Here is a 21,586-nt window from a genome sequence, read left to right as displayed (position 1 = left end):
ATTTTCAGTAAATTTTGGTCACAGGATCCACTGACATAGCCTACTATTTAGTGCATTATGTCTTATTAACTGATTATAATTCATAGAATCATCCATAGATGCTTACCATCTAGAAAGGAGAAGTTAAAGTCTGAGCTGCCAGCTTTCCTCAGTGGAAATCAAGTGAAGTTATCATCTTTCAATTCGCAGATCCTTTTTCCACCTGGTAGCTGGTTCTCTTGTGTAGCACTGTGGCTGATCCTTTTCTTGGTGCAGATCCTGCATTCTCAGAAACCACAGTTCCCTGTATTGACCTCGTTTTACTGAAACAGAGATGCACAGCTGTGCTTTCTAGCTTAGTAGAAGATTCTTGGAATAAAAAGTTTAACTCATTGCAAGAAAAATATTTAGGAGTTGCAGCGCTTAAAAATCTGGTAATGTTCGGGAAATTTATCAGTAGTAGATTAGTAATTTGAATTTTAAAATTTCAGAGTCAACTTGTGTGCTATAGAGAAGCGTTGTGGTATAACATAGAGATGGGATGGTCTTAACTTCTCCATACAAACAAGCTTGAAGTAAGGATGAAGGAGAAATCGCATTTGATTTCTTAACACTCAAGGCACACTACATTTATTTTACTTCTGTGAAGATTAAAAATAATTCCATCGTGTTCTCCTTGTTTCCCCACTGAGTAAAGGAAAATGAAAATGGAATACTAGATTGATTAATAAATGCTCAAAGCTGCTTACTTTTAGAATTTTTAGTTAATTGAAATCAGGTAAACTGTCTGATTTTGGTTATTTAACCAAGTAGTTCTAGTTGTTTTTCCAAATCACGTCTTCTTGCTTTCCAGTCTTATTTCCTAACTTGAGGGGAAATTCTAAGGAGACACCCTTGCCTTGTTATCAGAGTTCATAATTGAAGGGAGTTTTAGGAAAAGTTCATCCTCAGGAACTTATGTCTCCCAGTTATCTGCTGCTTCTCAATAATGCTTGTCATCAATAAATTAATCTCAACATTTATTTGATTCTACTTTAAAAGAGACTCTTTTCTGCTGCGTAAGTTATGTTTCCTGTTGTCTCTTTTTTAAAATCATTTTTTTCTGACAATTGCCCAGAGTTTAGTGGCTTAAAAGAGAAAGATTTAGGGCTGGGCACGGTGGCTCATGCTTGTAATCCCAGCACTTTGTGAGGCAGAAGTGGGTGGATCATGAGGTCAGGAGTTCAAGACCAGCCTGGCCAAGATGGTGAAACCCCGTCTCTAATAAAAATACTAAAATAAGAACAACATTTATTTTGCTCATGAATCTGTGGCTTGGAAAAAGCTTGGCCAGTACAGCTTGTCTCTGCTTCCCTCAGCTTCCCTAGGAACAGCTGAATGACTGGGGAAATGGAATCATCAGATGCTTTGTTCAACCGTGTGTTTGATGGTTAATGCTGGCCATTGGCTGGAACCTTGGTTTGGGCAGGCAGCATGAACACTGACACTGGCACTCCCAGGCTCTCTTTGTGGCCTGAGCTCTCTCTTGGTCTGGGGGCTGGGTTTGAAGGGAAAGCAGTTGGAGATAGAGAAGCCACATGGAATCCCTTATTACTGCATTCTTTTCATTAGAAGGAAGTCAGTAAGGTTGGCCCGTATTCTATTTTTTTAGTGGGATGAATTTATCTTCTCTTTTGTTTTTAATTGACATGTATATACAAAATTATGAGTTATAAAGTTATATTTTGATACATGTATATAGTGTGTAATGATCAAGGTATTACTAGCATATTTATTACCTCAATCATTTTTCAAAAAGTCTTCCAGCTTTTTGAAAATATACAATAAATCATAGTTAAGCATATTCACCCTACAATGCTACAGGACACCAGAACTCATTCCTTTTTTATAACTGTAATTCTGTATCTATTAACCAGCCTCCCCTCCCTTACTTCCTTGAGCTTTTTTGTTGTTGTTAAGAGACAGGGTCTTGCTAGTCTAGTCTGGGCTCTGGGCAACTGCAGTCACCCAGACTATAGACAATGATTTGATCATAGCTCACTGCAGCCTCAAACTCTTGGGCTCATGTGATCACCCCACCTTAGCCTCCTGAGCAGCCAGGATTATGGGTGTGCACCACTGCACCTGTCTGATTTTTTACTTTGTAGAGATGAAGTCTCATGATGCTGCCCAGGCTGGTCTGGAACTTTTGGCCTCAAGCAGTTCTCCTGCCTTGGTCTTTTAAAGTGCTAGGAAATTGCAGGCATGAGCCATGTTGTCCAGCCTTCAATTTTTCTTTAGCTCCCACACATGAGTGAGAATGTGCAGTATTTTTCTTTCTGTGCCTGCACTTAACATTCTCCAGACTCATCCACGTGGCCACAAATAACAAGATTTCATTCCTCTATATGTGGAATACTATTCCATTTTGTATGTATACTACATTTTTTTGTCCATTTGTTGATGGACATATAGGTTGATTCCATACATTAGCTGTTGTAAGCAGTGCTACAATAAATGTACGAGTACAGTTATCCTTTTGATCTTTTGTTTTCGATTGGCTGAATACTCAGTAGTGGGTTTGCTGGATCCCTCAGCAGTTCCAATACTGGTTTTTTGAGAAATACTCATGTTGTTTTCTGTAGTGGCTGCACTAATTTACCTTCCTACCACCAGCATATAAGAGTTTACTGTTCTCTGAAACCTTAACTGCATTTGTTATTTTTTGTCTTTTCAATGATAGTCATTTATTTGAACTGGAGTGAGATTATACCTCGTTGTAGGTTTGATTTGTGTTTCCCTGAGGATTAGTGATACTGAGCATTTTTAAATGTATTTATTTGCCATGTGTATTTCTTTTTTTAAAAAAGAAATGTGTATTCAGATCTTTTGCCTTATTTTGAATTCAGATTTTTTTTAATGTCAAGTGTTTGCATTCTTGTATATTTTGGATATTAGTCCTTCATTAGATGAATAGTTTGAAAGTATTTTCTTCCATTCTACAGGTTTTCTGTTTACTCAGTTGTTTTCTGGGCAAAAGCTCTTTAGCTTAATGTGGTACCATTTGTCTATCATTTGTTTTTTGGCTATGCTTCTGATGTCTTATCCATAAAAATCTTTGTGCAGACTAATGTCCTGAAGCATTTTTCCTATATTTACTACTAGTAGTTTGATAATTTTGGGCCTGACATTTAAGTCTTCAATTCATTCTGAGTTTATTTTGGTATTGGTGTTAGATAGGAATCTATTATCATTGTTCTCCATATGTATATTCAGTTTTCCCAGTGGCATTCATTTGAAGAGGGTGTCCTTTCCCCAATGTATGTTCTTGGCATCTTAGTCCAAAATCAGCTGGCTGTAAATATGTGGATTTATTTCTGGGTGGTGTATGCCATAGACTTTACCCCAAGAATCATTACTTCTTAAAATGCAATTCAAATTAACATAAAACATTTGCATTTTAGGGAAAGGCTTATGACATTAGAATCCTTATTTACAGGATTCATTATTTTGTCTCTTTTTTTTGAGATATGGTCTTTGTCTGTTATCCAGGCAGAAGTGCAGTGGTGTGGTCATAATTCACTGCAGCCCTGAACTCTGTGTCCAAGCCACCCTTTTGCCTCATTCTCCCAATGAGCTGGATGTACAGGCATGAACCACCATGCCTGGATAATTAAAAATAATTTTTTTGTAGAGATGTGGAGTCTCACTATGTTTCTGTGGGTGCTCTCAAATTCCTGGCCTCAAGTGATCTTTCTGCCACAGACTCCTAAACTGCTGGATTACAGGCATGAGCCACCATGCCTAGCATAGAGTGTTATATTATTTTCAGTGTCTTATTCTGAGAGCCATTTTTTGACTTTGGCCTAAATATCTTAATATGATATCTCTGAAACTTTTTTTGACAAATTATGGGGAATGATGATGAGGGAAGAGGTTTATAAACTTTCTCCTAAGAGATAACTTAGAGCCATTTAAGGAGGAACAAAAAGAAACAATCAGAATAATAAAAGATCAAGTGCAAAAGTTCTGCATCAAAGATGATGATAGTAAAGAATATATTTTTGTGACTCATGGTGGTCTAATTTTGTTCTTGAATTTCTGAGTAATTTAAGGGTTAACATTTGAGGAATCTGCTACATTACTGGTAATATTTTATTCCAAGTAAATGTATTTCAAAAATTTTATTGGTTTATTATTAAACCAAAATTTTTATTGGTTTTATTATTCTCAGCTACTTAATTATCAAGCTGTATTATTTCATTCATGCAGTTTGATGATCTCACAGCAGAATTGGAAGCTGTATCTTTACAATGTGTCTATTTGGCTGAAAACAATCAAGTTACTCAACAGGAGTTATCTATGAAAAAAGTACAACAGGAATGTGAAAAACTTGAGGAAAATAAAAAGATGTTGGAAGAAGGCATGACACACATGGAAAAATATGGTAGAACTTGGTAAAGTACAAGAATATAAATTGGAGCTAGAAGAAAAAGCAATGCCAGCAATAGAAAAAAAATAGAAGAAATCCATTAACAGGTTAGTTTTTAAAGTCAGGTAAGTTTATCTGTAATGTGCTTTCATTTATTTCACTGCAAATTACATTTGAGATATTATATGTATTGTGTTTACTCTGCCTCTCATAGCAATTTGTAGAGTTCTAGAAACAGGTGGCATCTGTGTTTTTCTTTTAAATATTTAAATTTCCATCATTATTATAACAAAATTGATCTTTCAGAGTAATGATTCTCACTATAGACTCACTTGATTGTTAAGACCTGTAGGCATAAGACTATTAGGAAAAGAGAAGATTGTGATTTAGAAATTAAATGATACTTTTGAATTGGTCTTAAGCTACATTGTTCATTGTTCAGTTTTTAAAATTATAAATAGATTCTATTACTTTTTAAATGACCAGATTGCATTAATACTAACACTACTAAACATACACTCATAGAAAATGGAATAAGCTTATTAATTTGTTTTGAAAGCATAATTTAGTGAGATGCCTTCAGGAGATTAGCAGAAAGTGAATGCTAACTTGACAATATAATTTTGGAAAATAATGTCAGTAAATAATCTTACCTTTAAAATGTTAGTCAGGGAGAGTTTCTGTGTCTCCTTCCTCTCTCTCTCTCTCTCTCTCTCTCTTTCTTTTGTATGGCTTTTTTTTCCTGAAAAAATCTCATGTAGTTAACTTGATCTATTAGTTTTTTTCACTAAGTATTTTTGAATCGTTATAATTAATAAAGTGATCTTGTTATAAAATTACTTGTCAGAATTTCCCTAAGTAGAAATATTAATGAGTTTAATTTACTTTTTGGTACATCACAACCTAAACCCAAAGTGTCAAGTACTACTGCTACTCTGGGTATATCCTGGCCCTCAGGCATGGAACTGTACTTGATTGTGATCTTTAGTATTATCACTATAGGGCACCTTAAGAAAGACTATTCTGTGTAACATTTTCAAACTACAGAAAGGCGTTCTTGTGAAATAGGGAATAATTATTACAGGAATGAAAGGAAGTGTGATTCACAAAGTGGTTTCAAAATAACACCTTGTTCAGCCTGAAGGGGTGTGTGGAAGACAGAAAGAAAAAACCCCATCTCCAGTGCCTTGGTCACAATGTTAGGGGCTAATTGTCTTCAGAGATGCTTTAGTTCTTTTTGATCACCAACCAAGCCATCTACTTCTCTACTATGAGTTGTTGCTCAGAATTATTCATCATTGCCAAATGCTTAATTGTTCCTAGATAATGGGTGAAATGTACAAGGGTGAAACCTGAAACTGGTTTACTAAACACAAGTATTTCTAGCGGTTTTTTTTTTTTTGGTTCATTTTAGATTTCTTAAATGTATATTATTTAAGGAGTACAGCAAGACGTTTTGATATAATTATTTATAGTGAATTGGTTCTTATAGTCAAACAACTTAACATATTCATTTTGTCACATAGTTACCCTTTAAATACAAGTATTTCTAATAGAATCTTCCAAATCTTACAAGTAGAGTCATTTTAGAAAGCAGCAAGTGTTACCTGTTCAGCCCCACATTACTGATAGCCATTTCTCTTCCCTCTCTACTTTGTTTGAATTGCTTATTCAGTAGAAATCACCCTAGAAACACATGTACTTCTTTTGAACCACTTTAAAATTATAATTGGTTACAACAGATATGCTCTCACACATCTTCAGTGAGAAAACACTTTAGTGGGTAATTTGGTTTACTCTCTCAGCAACTTTTAAAAAAGTGGAAGTCATTAAGACTCATTTAAGGAAAAATGAAATACTAAGCATTTGTCTTTGCTATCTTCACAGATCAAATAAGAAAATAACAGTGATCAGCACCAAGCTCCATATGGAGAAAGAGTGGATGAAAGCTTTTCTCAGTGCTCTGTCTATGAGGCCAGGCTCAGAGCCACCTTGTGTTGAAAATCTTAATAGTATAGGACTCAACAGAAAATGTATTCCCAAAACACCTGTAAGAATTCCTACTTCAAGCCCACAGACTTCAAATTACCTTTTCTCTTTTGGGTTTTATTTCACTAATAATATTCTTATTTTTAATTTGGTGAAATACTGAGTTGTTCAGTCGACCTATGCATGTTAAGTAAAGATTATAGTTAGCCGTATTAACACAGAAAGGAAATGGGAACTTTACTTTTTTTTTAAATTCCCCAGAGCTCTAATTTTCAAGAGACACCCATTTGCTAACTTTATTCAGTAAATGTAAATAAACTGACACATTTCAACTTTCTTTAAAGGCTGCATTTAAGTTAGATTTTAGAAATTGCATGTTATTGCCTAATAACTGAAGGTATACTTTGAGACGCTTTGGCTTACGCTCTAATTGATTGTAGTTTGGCTGTGGTTCATGCCACTTTTAAGGTTTCTTTGTACCATCTCAACTCTTCCCACCCATACTCACAAGGGAATGATTGGCATCCAAACACTTAATCACACACGGGTATTTACTATTTAATAGAATCCAAAATAAGTGCATTTTATGAATTAAATAAACATAAAATACTAAAAGATTCATTTCCGTTTTTATTTTAAAAGCCTTGTGCTCTTCTTACATAAGAGTACATCCTCTGACTATAAAAATCCTGGAAGTAAACCTAGGAAATATCCTTCTGGCCATAGTTCTTGGCAATGAATGTATGGCTAAGTCCTGAAAAGCAATTGCAAGGATAACAAAAATTGACAAGTGTGATCAAATTAAACTAAAGAGCTTCTACACAGCAAGAGAAACTATCAAGGGATTGAACAGGCAGCCTACAGAATGGAAGAAAATATTCACAAACTATGCATACAGCAAAGGCCTATTATCCAGAATCCATAAGGGACCTAAACAAATAAACAAACAAAAAATAACTCCATTAAAAAATGGGCAAAGGACATGAACAGACACTTTTCAAAAGAACACATATAAGTAGCCAACAAACATATTAACAATTGCTTATCACTAATCATCAGAGAAATGCAAAACAAAACACCAATAAGATACCATCTCACACCAATCAGAATGAATATTGTTAAAAAGTAAAAAAAAAACTGGTGTTGGGAGGATTGGAGAAAAGGGAACAATTACACACTGTTGGTGGCAATAAAAAATTAGTTCAGCTGCTATGGAGAGCAGTTTGGAAATTAAGAACGAAGAACGATCATTGGATGCAGCAACCCCATTACTATGCTGGGGGTATACCTAAAGGAAAAGAAATCATCGTAACAATAAGATGCATGCACATGTATGTTCCTTGCAGCACTATTCACAATAGTAAAGACATGGAGTCAACCAAGGTGCATCCAAGGTAGACTGAAAATCCAAAGTAGATTGGAAAATTTCACATACACCGTGGATTACTATGCAGCCATAGAAACAACAAAATCATGTCCAACATGGATACAGCTGGAATCCATTATCCTAAGCAAACTATCATAGAAACAGAAAACCAAATATCTCATGTTCTTACTCATAATGTGGGAGATAGGCATTGGGTTCACACTGTCATAAACATGGGAATAGTAGACACTGGGAAATAAGAACGGGGAGGGACAGAGTAGGCCAGGGTTGAAAAACTACTTATTGGGTCCTATGCTCACTACATGGGTGATGGGTTCAGTTGGACCCCAAACCTCAGCATTCCTCTATATACCTTTGGAAGAAACCTACACAGGTACCACCTTGATTTAGAATACAATCTAGAAAAAAATTTACTATAAAAAAGGTTACTGTAAGTGGAGAATAGAAATTTCTTTTTAAGGAAAAGTTTACTGAAGTGAAAAATGGATTAAACTTTTATAAAGGGCAGAATTTTGCTAAGAGTTTTGAAGCAATGTATTCATTGCAAAACATGACTTTAATTGTTTAACCTTTGTACTAATAAAACACCACCTTTCTAAAATTATTTACATACAATAGACCAATATTAATTTTATTTTTGTCAGATAAATCTAAACAGCATTACACAGATATATCCTCTATTATCTAAACTTAAAATAAGTAGAAATTTTATTTTATTTATGTGATTATTTTTCTATTTAAACAAGTGTTCAAGTTATGTGTAGTCACTAAATATACTAAAGGCCACATTTTGTAAGTGATATATTATTCTCATGATAATGTCTCTTGTTTAACTTAATTATTATTATTATTTTTATTTTAGATGGAGTTGGACTGTGTAGAACAAATAATTAGAGAAACAAAGAAAAGTATGTTGCCAAAATTTATTAATTAAATTTAGACTTATTTTAGAAATAAACTGTAAATAGCAAATGGCATTCCTTTTCATTGTTGGGTTAGTAGATACTATGTTATTCTTTTGTTACATACATCTAATGACAGATGTGAAAATGAAAACTTTCACAATGAAGAGTATACTTATGCACCATTAATTCATCATGTTCCATAGCTTAAAAAATTCCCAAGAAGTCTATGCATCCCTTTTTTACTGGCTCTACACTTTATTCACTTTTGCCATTCTCATGGAACTGTCAGCCAGCACACTCAAACAATTCTCAGCAAACAAAGGCATCATCAGGTTCTCAGGGTTCTGGTAGAGATTTAAGACCAACAGACCTCATGCTCATTTAGAAATACTCAGCTGAGCCATAATCATTCATAAGCAGTCACTTGACAGGTGACATTTTAAATTTTCTGTCATTTACTTTGTCATTGGCTTACTTTTGTTCTCAGGAAAAGTTCCAAATTTTTCACCATGGAATAAAAACACCTACATCAATGTGATTCTTGTCAAGTTACTCAGCCTTGTCTCTAGCCACTTACCACACTCTGCCCTTTGCTCTAGCACCAAACTGGATGGAGTGGAACTCCACAGGGTTCTTCCTCACCTCAGGCTCTTTGCCTTCATCTCTTCCCTCTATCTGGCAATCTTTTCCTCGTCCTTCAGGCATCAACCTACCTATCTTCTCCACCAGAAAGCCTATGATATTGACACAAAACTGGGATAGATGACCCTTCTGTGTGTTCCAGTAGTGCCCTGCTATATACCTGTCATGGCATCTATGACTCTATGTGGACATTGCCTGCCTGTCTGTTTTTTCAGATTACAGCATATGATTGTTGAGAGGTGGACCATACTATCTTCATCTTGTAATTCCAGTGCTGGTTCTAGTACCTTAGCACATGGCTGTTGAGTATGTGAATGAAGACTAAAAAGCTCTCGTATTTAACCACAATTGTAATTAATTCCATGTGTAAATACAAGCAAATTCTATTTAATAGTAATTTTGTATTATAATTGTACATACATATTTCTCATTCTTATTAACCCTGATAAAGTTCTGAACTGTTTATTTATTTATTTATTTATTTATTTATTTTGAGATGGAGTTTTGCTCTTTTTGTCTAGGCTAGAGTACAATGGTATGATCTCAGTTCACCGCAACCTCCTCCTCCCAGGTTCAAATGATTCTCCTGCCTAAGCCCTCCGAGTAGCTGGGATTACAGGAACGTGCCACCATGCCTGGCTAATTTTGTATTTTTAGTAGAGATGGGGTTTCTGCATGTTGGTCAGGCTGGTCTGGAACTCCTAACCTCAGGTGATCTGCCCACCTCAGCCTCCCCAAGTATGGGGATTACAGGTGTGAGTGACTGCACCTGGCCAACTCTTTAGTTTTTAAACTTACACATAGTTAACTGAAATGTTTTAGGTAAAGAACATAATTCTTTATTTTTCTTTCCAGCTGTTGCTGTGTTGGACATTTTCTCCCATCTGGTTTCTTCTTTAGAATCCACTGATGAGCAACAACTAATGAAGAGAATATCTAAACCATAAAATCTTAAGGAAAAAGTTTATGATTTAAAAGACCTAAAACATCTTAAAACTTTATTACTGATCTGTGTACATGACATTTTAATTGTTTCTCATAAAATATGTAACATCATGATCTTCACTAAAGTAGAATATGTTTGTATCATATGTGTGATGAAAATGTATATGGTATTTTAAATGATTTTTTAGCCTCTTTAAGTTTTAAGTTGATCTTGTAAATGAAAACCAGTATTGTTGAGTTTGACATACTGAAATTGCCCAGATTTCAGCTGTTTAAACAGCCAAACAATCAAGTCATCATTGATACTTCAGTAGAGGTCATTGATGGCTTATTGGCATTTTATAGCTTTTACTACTATATATAATAGGAGACTTGAGGAGTACCAGCCTGGTGTGTTCGTGCTAATATTACTATTTCCTTTTTTTCTTTTTTTGAGATGAAGTTTTGCTCTTGTCACCCAGGCTGGAGTGTAATGGCGTGATCTCGGTCACTGCAACCTCTACCTCCTGAGTTCAAGTGACTCTCCTGCCTTAGCCTCCTGAGTAGCTGAGGTTACAAGCACCTGCCACCACACCCAGCTAATTTTTTTTTTTATTTTTAGTAGAGACGGGGTTTCATCATGTTGGCCAGGCTGGTCTCGAACTGACTTCAGGCGATCCACCCACCTCAGCCTCCCAGAGTGTTACTATTTCCTTTTTGTAGTTCAACAGTATTTTGTGTGGAGATATTTTGAGGCTCTGTAAATATCTGGTTGCTCCTCAAAACCCACTAGATTTAGCATTTCATGGATGACTTGTGTTTGAGCAATTATTACTGTAATGATTGCCAAATGATTACTTTCTTATTCTCTCCTTTGTTCTACATGGAGAAATAAAACCAATACATAACCGAGAAGGGAAAGCTCAGGATTCTGGTCCTCAAAGGCCCCAAGATTAGGCCAGTGGTAGACATTTCAAGCTCACTTCATCTCTTTTTTATTTGTCCCCATTAGTCTGTCAGAACTTTTTAACTTTCTGGCACAAGATGCTCCAAGCTTATTTTGTATTTTCTCTGCCCCAGCCCGGAATGAGTGATTTTTCTTAGAAGCAGAGGTGGAGCCACCGAGGAAGCACAGGATGAGCATTCCGCAGCTCGCACTCACTGGTCCCCAGTAGGAAGAACCACTGCTGCATCCACTGAGGTACTAAGAAACTAGCAAAGAACCTTCTGACTGTCTCGGGACAGTCCTCATGTGGTCCTTGGCTCAGCCTGAAAGGTTCTGGATTAGTCTCCCTGAAGCCTCTGTGCTTTGTCTCTAGACCTGGGCTCTGCAGGAAGGGCCCTGGGAGACCAAGCAGCACAGGGTGTCTCATCTGCCAAATGTCCCTCCCTTCCTCCCACTCTGAGACTCAGGAATAGGCTAGATGATGTGTCCAGGCAGTGCCAGGCCACCTCACTGTCTCCTTTGAGATGGGCCCAGAGGACCTTGGGGGGTGAGTGAGAAGCTGGGCACATGGAGCCTGAGGCTGACTGTCCCTCCATGTGTCTTGGAGGAAAGGCCTTGTTCCAAGAAGACCCACAGGGCCTGAACTGTGGGCACACATGCAGGGAGGGATGGTCTGTGGGCTGACTGGGACATTGGAATGAGACTTTGAGCACTGCTGCTCAGGGGCCTGGTCAGTGGCCCATGGTCAGTGATGACCTGGTCATCAGGACCTGGCCAGTTGGGGCAGGATCAGGGACCTGGTTAGTGGTGGCCTCCTCAGTGAAGGCCTCATCAATGGGGACCTGGAGACCTAGTCATTGGAAGCCTGGTTAGTGGGGACCTGGTCAGTGGTGGCCTTATTAGTGGGGCCTGGTCAGTTGGAGCATAAACAAGGAAAAAGTAGTTGGTGGGATCTGTATACTTGGGGTCTGGTCAGTTGGGGCCTTAATGGGCTGGGACCTGGTCAGTGGGAGCCTAGTCAGGGGGGCCTAGCCAGCTAGGGACTAATTCATGGAAAATTGTTTAGTGGGATTCGGGTGAGCCGCAACCAGGTAAATTGTGGTCTTCTCAGTGGGGGCCTGGTCAGTGGAAAATTGGTCAGTGGAGTCTGGTCCATGGGGCCTATTAATGGGGGCCTAGTTAGGGAGAGATGGCCAGTGGGTACTTGGTCAGTGGGGACCTGGTAAATGGAAGAGTGGACATTAGGAACCTGGCTAGTGGGAACCTGGCCAGCTGGCCGCTGTATGACCCCAGGCAGGGGGTTTGTCTGAGGAACCTCCTTGCCTCCACTTGTAGGGTAGGTGAGTCAGGTCACCCTGGAGGGCTACTGGGAAGTGGACCTGAGAAGTTGTATTGAATCCAGCATTGCTGGGCAGACCTAGCACTTTACACACGACCTGGATTCCACCTAGGGAGGGTGCCAGCCCTCTGCTGTACCCAGTGCCCCTCCTCTGTTTGCATCCCCATGACCACCCAGGGTGGGGAGGACAGAGATTGGGGAGCTCCTGTGGAGACACTAATGCTGGCCCCAGGCCCTGGTGGTGACAGTGATGACGACCTGGGTGCACCTGTGAGTGGAGCACCTAGGCCTAGCCATAGAAGCAACACAAACACACACATGCACACAAAAACACACACACACATGCACAAACACGTTGCACACACACATCTCAGTTCAGGGGATAAGGGATACTGACTCTGTGCCCTGTTTATCCAAGCAGGCTCCCATTGTGATGGGTTATGTTGCCCCACGATGTCATCATTGCTGAGCCCCCAGTGCCTCTGTGTTGTGGAGCAGTTAGAGACACATGGCAGTGTCCTTGAGTGGCTCTGCGTGTGGGACCATTTTCTAGGTGATCACTCAGCATAGCTTACTGATCAGACTCAAGTGAATGGAACTTGCCCTCTTCCCTTCCTCCTGGCTTTGGAACAGTTGCTACCAGGTGGGTGGTTTTGCCCTCCAGACAGTTACTGAAAATAATCCCTGAGCACTCACTGGGTGCCTGTTCTGTGCTGACAGTCATCTCATTCATCCTAACAGCAATTCCATTCTGCATCTTCTCTGGACACCCCCAGGACCATCCAGGACAACCCTGCCTGACACCAGGCCTAGTGTGGCTCCATGATAACCAAGATGCAGGTCCAGAGACAATCCCCCTGCATGGTGCCTGCATCTGACTCTTCTTGGTGGGTAGTGATGATCACAACATGGAAGAAGCCAGGACAGCTTGCAGCCAGCTGCTGTGCAGCCCCAGATGTCTCCTGGTTCTTGGGAAGTAATTCTCAAAGGGGAAGCTGGTCACTTTGAGGTCCCTGGAGGGATGGGTGAATGTGGCATCCTGGCAACCCTGACAGCCAGCAGCATGCCATACATCTCACCTAACCTGTGGGACAGAGGCCCCCTCCAAGAGCACGAGGCCCCCTTCATACATGAAGCATCCTGTCTCAGGCCTCATCCTGAGCCCTAGGAGGGGAGGGGCACTGTGGGCCACCAGCAGCAGCCAGGATTACCACACGTGGGACTCAGTATTCTGTAGCCCTGGCCAGACTTAAAATTTGGCCCAAGACAGGACAATATCACTCGGAGCAGCATGTCGGTACTTGGGGTCTGTGCATGCCAGGCAAGGCCAACCTGGCTCAAAGAGCAATCAGCCACCTCTATAAGGGTGTCCCAGAAGCAGGTGGACCAGCCACCAACCTCACCCACTCAAGGAAGCAGGGATAGCCAGGTTCCCACAGCCTGAGTGGCCACTACGTAACAGCTGATGGAGTAGAGGCCTGAGGAAAGCAGATGGCACTGGGCCCTACCTCCAGGGTAGAGGAACTGATATATCTAGATTGGCAGTGTGTGAGGTTGGTGACTGGTCCACCTGCTCCTGGCACACCTTTGCAGAGGTGGCCGCTTGCTCTTTGAGCCAGTTTGGCCTTGCCTGGCATGCACAGGCCTCAGTGCAACAACTGTGCTGCAAATGGAGCCACATGGAGGAAATGAGCAGCAGGCTCAGGAGCAGGCTGTGTGCTGCCTTTGGGGCTCCAGTCCATGTATCAGGTCTCACACAGCACTGAGGGCTTCTTGGGTGCCAAGAGGCAGACCACAGGTCATTTTGAGGAGGACTTTATGTCCAGATGCAGAAAGGGCCCAATCTGGTGGATGAACCACATGCCAGCTTCTGGGTGCAGGCACAGTGCCACATCTTCCATCACTTCCTGATATGTGCCCCACCAGCACTGAAGAGACAGCCTGGAAACAGGACAATATAAAGGCTGAGAAGGGTGAGATGGTGAGTGCCAGCTTCCAAATGACCCTGAGTCCACCCCCATGGTAGCCTTCAACCTTTAGGAATTGAATGCTACACCAAGAAGATGGACAACAGGGCACTCAACTCAACTTCACAGCCAATGAGTTGACATGCAAGCAGATGATGGTGGCAGGCTTTAAGAAGGAGCATCAGAAGGCAGGCAGTTTTTCTTCAGCCTCAGCCAGGCCTTGGAGCTGGACCAGGCCATCCACTTCACCAGAGGTGCCAGCAACACCATCAGTGAGCTCTCTGCCAATCAGTCCCAACAAGGCCTGGACCCCATGATGCACCTGTTATTGTTGTCTCAGGGACATCAGTCCAACGTCCTGGACATCATCCATGTACTCAAGGAAGCTCTTGCCAAAGTCATGGAAAGCAGGCAACATGTGGCAGAAAGGAAGCAGAAGTGCAGAGGCTGATGACATCAGGATCACGGTAACAGGATTTATTTGGCCACTTTGGCTGAAATTCACCACTTCCATCCAACTAAATTGAGAGACTTGAAATCACAAATGCAGTATTTCTTGCAACAAGAGATACTATTTTTCCAAAAAGTCACCCAGGAATTGAGAGTGTTGAATGACTAGATATTCAACTGCGGACTTTTTCCAGTTCAAGGATACCTTCTACAGCAGAATAATAACACTATCAAAGAGCCAGTGCCAGCTATTGTGGTAGTACAAGTATTGTTTTGTGTTAGACTAAAACCCAGCTGAATATTGACTTGTGCAGGAAACAGTTAATATGGTGATAGAATAGAAACAGCACCAAACAAAATCATACTACAAATGCTTACACTACCTTTGTAACTTTTGGAAGAATGATAATACCATTTACTTCATTGCTTTTTGAAGTATGAATATTTTAGTGTATATGCTGTAGACCTTATATTTATGAAAAGTCTCAAAGAAGCTGGCTGGATAAAGCCTGCTGTAGATAGTTTTATACTGAAAGATTGATGATATGATTCAAATATGTGTCCCCACCAAATTTCATGTTGAATTATGTTTCCTAATGTTGAAGGTGGAACCTGGTATGAGGTGATTGAATTATGAAAACAAATTTCTCATGAATGGTTTAGCACCATCACTTTGCTACTCTCCTTGTAATCATGAGTGACTTCTTGTGAGATCTGGTCATATGCCACCTCCTTACTTTCCATGTTTTCCTCTTGCCATGTGAGAAAATTCAGTCTTTGTCTTCCACAATGATTGAAAGATTTCTGAGGCCTCCCAGAAGCAAAAGCCACTGTGCTTCCTGTACACTGCTGAATCAAGGGTCAGTTAAACCTCTGTTTCAAAATAAAGCACACAGAAAATGGCAAATGAGGATTGAACGATTGCTATGAAGATACCTGAAAGTGTGGAAGTAGCTTTGGAAGTAAGTAATGGGCAGAGGTTGGAAGATTTGAGATGGCTCAAGTGAAGACAGATAGATGGGAAAATTTTTGGACAATCTTAGAGACTGTTTAAATGGTTGTGACCAAAATGCTGACAGAAACATGGACAGTGAAGGCCAGGCTGAGAAAGGTCTCAGATTGAAATAAGAAGCCTTCAAGAAAATGTCTTCCTTTTGGATACGGAAATCTTACACAATGCCTGTACCACTATTGTACCTTAGAAGCAGTGAACTTGCTTTCTATTTCAGCACCTCATAGGCAAAAGAGACTGTAGCCTTGGCTCAGATGATACTTTCACTTTCTAACTTTGAGTTAATGGTGGAATGAGTTAAGAATTTGGGAGACTGTTGGCAAGGGATGATTGTTTTTGCAATATGAGAAGGACATTAAATTCGTGGGAGGGACAGAATAATATGGTTTGTCTCTACTTCCCTACCAGAACTCATACTCCCTAATGTTAGAGATGGGGCCTAGGTAGAAAAAGATTTAATCATAAAAGGGTGAGGGTGGATCCTTCATGAATGGTAAAGCAACATGACCTTAATGCTGTCCTCCTGATAGTGAGTTCTCATGAGATCTGGTTGTTTAAAAGGGGGTGGAACCTCTTTTCTTGCTCTGCCTTGCTCCCATTCTTGTTGTAGGAGATATCTCGTTTTCCCTAAGCTGTCTGGTGTGATTGGGAAGCTCCTTGACTCTTCCCAGAAACAGAAGACACAATGCTTCCTTTACAGCCTGCAGAACCCTCATTAAATTAAACCTCTATTATTTATGATAATACAGAAATCTGGTACTGCAGAGGGGAGCTGTGAAATGTCTTCAAGGCCTTTTCCCCTTTGATTTGGCTATCAGCACTGGGCTTCTTTATGTGCAAATTTCTGAAGACTTCTTGAATTTTTCCCCTTAAATGGGGTTTTGTGTTATTGCTACATAGTCAAGCTGTTACAGAGATACCTGAAAATGTAGAAGCATGTTCAGAAGTGGGTAACAAAGAATGGGAGAGTTTGGAGGGCTTAGAGGATGACAGAAAAATGAGGGCCTGGTGAGAATGATTTGATCATGAACAGGAGGTGGGTGAGAGTGGAAGAAAAAAGGGGTGGGTAGGATGGGGAGAAGTAGGTTGGCAGTAGGGTGGTGGGAGGGTGGAGGGTAGTAGGAAGGGGGAGTAGCCTGCTGCAGAGGCAGAGCCTCATGGAAAACCTCTATTAGGGCAGTGCACCTGTGGTTTTGCAGGGTGTAGCTTCCATGGCTGCTCTCATGGACGGGGTTGCTGTTGAGTGCCTGTAGCTTTTCCAGACTGAGGGTGCAAGCTGTTGGTGGGTATATGAATCTGGAATCTAGAGGATGCTGATCCCCTTTGTGGAAGCTCAAAGCCCACTATTTTCCTTCCGCACTTCCCTAGTAGAGGTTTTCCAAGAGGCTCTGCTTCTGCAACAGGCTTCTGCCTATAAACTGTGGTGGGTGAGGGTGGAGGGTGGATCCTTTACTAATGGGTAAGCATCAACTTCTTGATGCTGTCCTCATGATACAGAGTTCTCATGAGATCTGGTTGGATTACAGGGTGTGGCACCACTTTCCTCTCTCTGTCTTGCTCCTTTTCCTGCCATGTGACATATCTCCTTGCCCCTTGACCTTTTGGTATGATTGGGAGGTTTCCTGATTCCCTCCAGAAGTAGAAGCCACTATGCATCCTTTACAGCTTGCAGAACCATGAGCCAATTAAACATCTTTTCTTTATGATCATACAGAAAATATAGTACCTTGAAGTGGACCTAGGAAATGACTTCAAGGACTTTTCTCCATTTTCTTGGCAATCAGCAGTCAGCTTGTTTTCATGCAAATATCTGAAGCCTGGTTGAATTTTCCCCCTGAAAATGGATGTTTCTTCTTTTATGACATTCCCAGGCTGTGACAAAGCTGAAATGTAGAAGCAGGCTCAGAAGTGGGTAATGAACAGAGGTTGGGAGAATTTGGAGAGTTTAGAAGACAAGAAGATGAGGAAAAGTTTGGACCACTGTAGAGCATTTTACTAGTCATGTTCAGAAGGCTGACAGAAGCATGGATAGTGAAGGCCAGACTTTGAAAGTCTCAGATGAATATGAAAAGCTTACTGGGAACAGGAGCCAAGGTCACTTTTGTTTTGCCTTAGCAAAGAAGGTGTCTGCTAGGTGAACCTGCCCTGGAGATCGGTGAAAGTTTGAACTTGCTGGTGATCATTTGGGGTGTATCTAGTAGAATGAACTTCTAAGCAGCAAAGCTCAAGAGGTATCCTGTCTGCATCGAACAGCCTGTGCTCTTAGGTGTGATCAAAGAAATGACTTCAAGTTGGAAATTATACTTAAATAAGAAGCAGAGCTTCAAAGTTAGAAAAATCTGCAGCCTCCTTAAGTGGTCAAAAACGAAAGCTGATTTTCAGAGGGAAAATCCAAGAAGGCTGTAGACATTTACATAAAATGGAGTCCAGTGCTAATAGCCAAGACAATGGGGAAATGGCCTTGAAGGCATTTCAGAGACCTTTGTAGCAGCCCTTGCTGTCACTGGCCCTGAGGACTGTGAAAGAATAATGGTTTCCTGAAACAGCCACATGGCCTCACTGCTGTGTGCAGCCTCAGGACACTGCTGCCTGCATCCCTGCAGTGCCAGCTTCAGCTCTAGCAATGGCTGAAAGATGCACATGTACAGCTTGGGTCACAGCTTTGGGGCCTGCAAGCTATAAGCTTTGGTGGCTTCCACATAGTGTTCAGCCAGCGGGTGTGTAGAGCATGAGACAAGAAGCTTTGGAGCCTTTGTATAGATTTTGGAAGAAGTATGGAAATGCCTGAGTGTCCAGGCAGAAGACTGCCAAAGAAGGAGAGCCTCATGGAAAACCTCTACTAGGGCAGTGCAGAAGGAAAATATGGGGTTGGAGCCCCCACACTGGAGGCCACCACTCTCAAAATCTCAGATTCATACATCCCAACAGCTTGTACCCTCAGAGGGGAAAAGCTACAGGCACTCAACACCAGCCTAGCCCATGAGAGCAGCCAAGGTCACTAAACAGTGCAAAGACACAGGTGCAGGTCTGCCCAAGGCCTTGGGAGCCCAGCCCTCACACCCCTGTGCCCTGGATTTGGGACAGTGAAGCAAAAAGGATGATTTTGGAGCTGTAGGATTGAATTACCTGACTGCTGTGTTCTGGAATTTCATGAGGCCTGTAAGTCTCATCTGCTTTTGCTCTTCTTTCTGGCAAAATTCTTCCTTTTGGCTGGGAATGCTTACCCATTGCCTGTGCAACCATTGTACCTTGGAAGTAGATAACTTGCTTTATATTTCAGAGGCTCATGGGCAGAAGGGACTGTAGCCTGTGTCAGATGAGATTTTAAGCTATAAACAATTATGTAAATGCTGGAAAGGGTTAAGATTTGGGGGACTGTAGGGAAGGCAACATTGTATTGTGCAATGTGAGGAGGACATGAGATATTGGGCGCCAGGGCAAAATAATATGATTTTGCTCTGTGTCCCTACCAAAACTCATATGGAATTGTCATCGGGAATGTTAAAAGTGGGGCCTGGTGGAAGGTGATGTAATCATGGATGAGAGTGGGGGTTGGAAGTTGGGAGGTGGTTGGGAGAATGGCAGGGATTATGGTGGTGGGGGAGGGAAAGGTCCGGGTGGTGTGAATCCTTCACAAATGGTTAAACACCATCTCCTTCATGCTGTTCTCATGATAGTGATTCTCATGATGATTTTGGAGCTGTAAGATTGAATGAATAGTGGCTGGCTGGATTTTGGGCTTGCATTGGGCCTGTGGTCCCATTTATGTTATTTTCCTGGGAAATTTCTTCCCTTTGGATTGAGAAAGCTTACCCAATACCTGTACCATCATTGTACCTTGGAAGAAAAGAACTCCTTTTTAAATTCAGGGACTCATTGGCAGCCTTATCTTATATGAGATAATGAACTTTTTACATTTGAATTAATGCTGAAATCAGTTAAGATTTTTGGAAACTTTTGAAAAGAAATGATTGTATTTTGCTCTGTGAGAAGGACATGAGATTCAGAAGGGTCGAGGTGAGAATAATACGGTTAGGGTATTTGTCCCTACCAAAACTCATGTGGAATTGAAATCTCAAATGCTTGAGGTAGGGCCTGGTGGGAGGTGATATAATAATGGAAGGGAGGGGGGTGGGTTGCAAGGAAAAAGGGGTGGGTAGGGTGGGGAAAAGTAGGTTTTCAGTAGGGTGGTGGGAGGGTGAAGGGTAGTAGGAAGCAGAGTAGCCTGCTGTAGAGACAGAGCCTCATAGAAAACCTCTACTAGGGCAGTGCACCATGGATTCACAGGGTTTAGCCCCCGTGGCTGCTCTCTTGGGCTGGGCTGGTGTTGAGTGCCTGTAGCTTTTTCACATTGAGGGTGCAAGCTGTTGGTGGGTCTATGAACCTGGGGTCTGGAGGATGGTGGTCCCCTGTGTGGGGGCTCCACACCCATATTTTCCTTCTGCAGTGCCCGAGTAGCAGTTTTCCAAGAGGCTCGGCCTCTGCAGCAGGCTTCTGCCTGAAAACAGTGGTGGGTGGGGGTGGGAGAAGATCCCTCACCCATGGTTAACCACCATCTTCTTGATGTGGACCTCATGATAGTTCTCATGAGATCTGGTTGTATAAAAGCATGTGGCACCTCTTTCCTCTTTCTGTCTTTCTCCTACTCCTGCCATTTGAAACATCTCATTGCTCCTCAGCCTTCTGGTATGATTGGGAGGCTTCCTGGGTCCTCCCAGAAACAGAAGCCACTCTGCTTCCTTTACATCCTACAGAAACCAGAGCCAATTTAACCTCTTTTCTTTATGATCACACAGAAAATTAGTACTGCAAAGTGGAGCTATGAAATGCCTTCAAGGCCTTTTCTTCATTATCTTGCCTGTTAGCATTGGCCTACCTTTTTTATGCAAAGATCTGAAGCTTTCTTGAATTTTCTCCCTGAAAATGGAGTTTTCTTCTTTTACCACATTGGCAGGTGTGACTAAATTAGCTGAAAATGTAGAAGCAGGTTCAGAAGTGGGTAACAGCCAAAGGTCAGAGAGTTTGGAGGGCTTTGAAGAAGATAGGAACATGACAGAAAGTTGGACCTATTGTAGAAACGTTTTAAATAATTATGATTAAAAGGCTGACAGATGTATAGTGAAGGCCAGGCTTAGAAGGTCTCAGTTGAAAATGAGGAAGTTATACTGGGAATAAAAGCCCAGGTCACTTTTGTCTTACCATAGCAAAGAACGTAGCTGCCTGGTGACCCTGCCCTCAAGATATGTGAATCTTTGATCCTGAGGGTAAAGATTTAGGGTGTATCTGGGTGGAATGAACTTCTAGGCAGCAAAGCTCAAGAGGTGTCCTGTCTGTGTCAAACAGCCTGTGCTCTTACATGTGACTGAGGAAATGACCTCAAGTTGGAACTCATGTTTAAATGAGAAGCTGAGCTTAAAAGTTTGGAAAATTTGCTGCTGGCCAAGTAGTCAAAAAGAAAAGCTGATTTTCAGGAGGGAAAATTTAAGAAGTCTTCAGAAATTTGCATAAAAAAGAGCCCAGCGCTAACAGCCAAGACAATGAAAAAAAGGCCTTGAAGGCATTTCAGAGACCTTTGCAGCAGCCCTTTGTGTCACAGGCCCTGGGGCCTAAGAGAGAAGAATGGTTTCCTGGGCCA

At 41.2% G+C, this 21,586-nt stretch overlaps 1 long non-coding RNA gene across 2 annotated transcripts; it reads left to right on the top strand.

Annotated features, from left to right (window-relative positions):
- Positions 1 to 4,236: 4,236 nt before the first annotated feature.
- On the top strand, positions 4,237 to 9,915 carry LOC129524135 (uncharacterized). Of its 2 annotated transcripts, none has more exons than XR_008667813.2 (3): positions 4,237 to 4,497; positions 8,629 to 8,674; positions 9,835 to 9,915. It is a non-coding gene; the product is annotated as an uncharacterized lncRNA (long non-coding RNA). The 2 variants fall into 2 exon arrangements; XR_008667812.2 differs by having other exon boundaries at positions 4,237 to 4,515; positions 9,835 to 9,871.
- Positions 9,916 to 21,586: the final 11,671 nt, after the last annotated feature.

Source organism: Gorilla gorilla, chromosome 7 (assembly GCF_029281585.2).
Source record: "Gorilla gorilla gorilla isolate KB3781 chromosome 7, NHGRI_mGorGor1-v2.1_pri, whole genome shotgun sequence".
NCBI classification, from domain to species: domain Eukaryota; kingdom Metazoa; phylum Chordata; class Mammalia; order Primates; family Hominidae; genus Gorilla; species Gorilla gorilla.
Note: the sequence above shows the minus strand (reverse complement) of the source record. Positions and strands in the feature narration are given on the sequence as shown.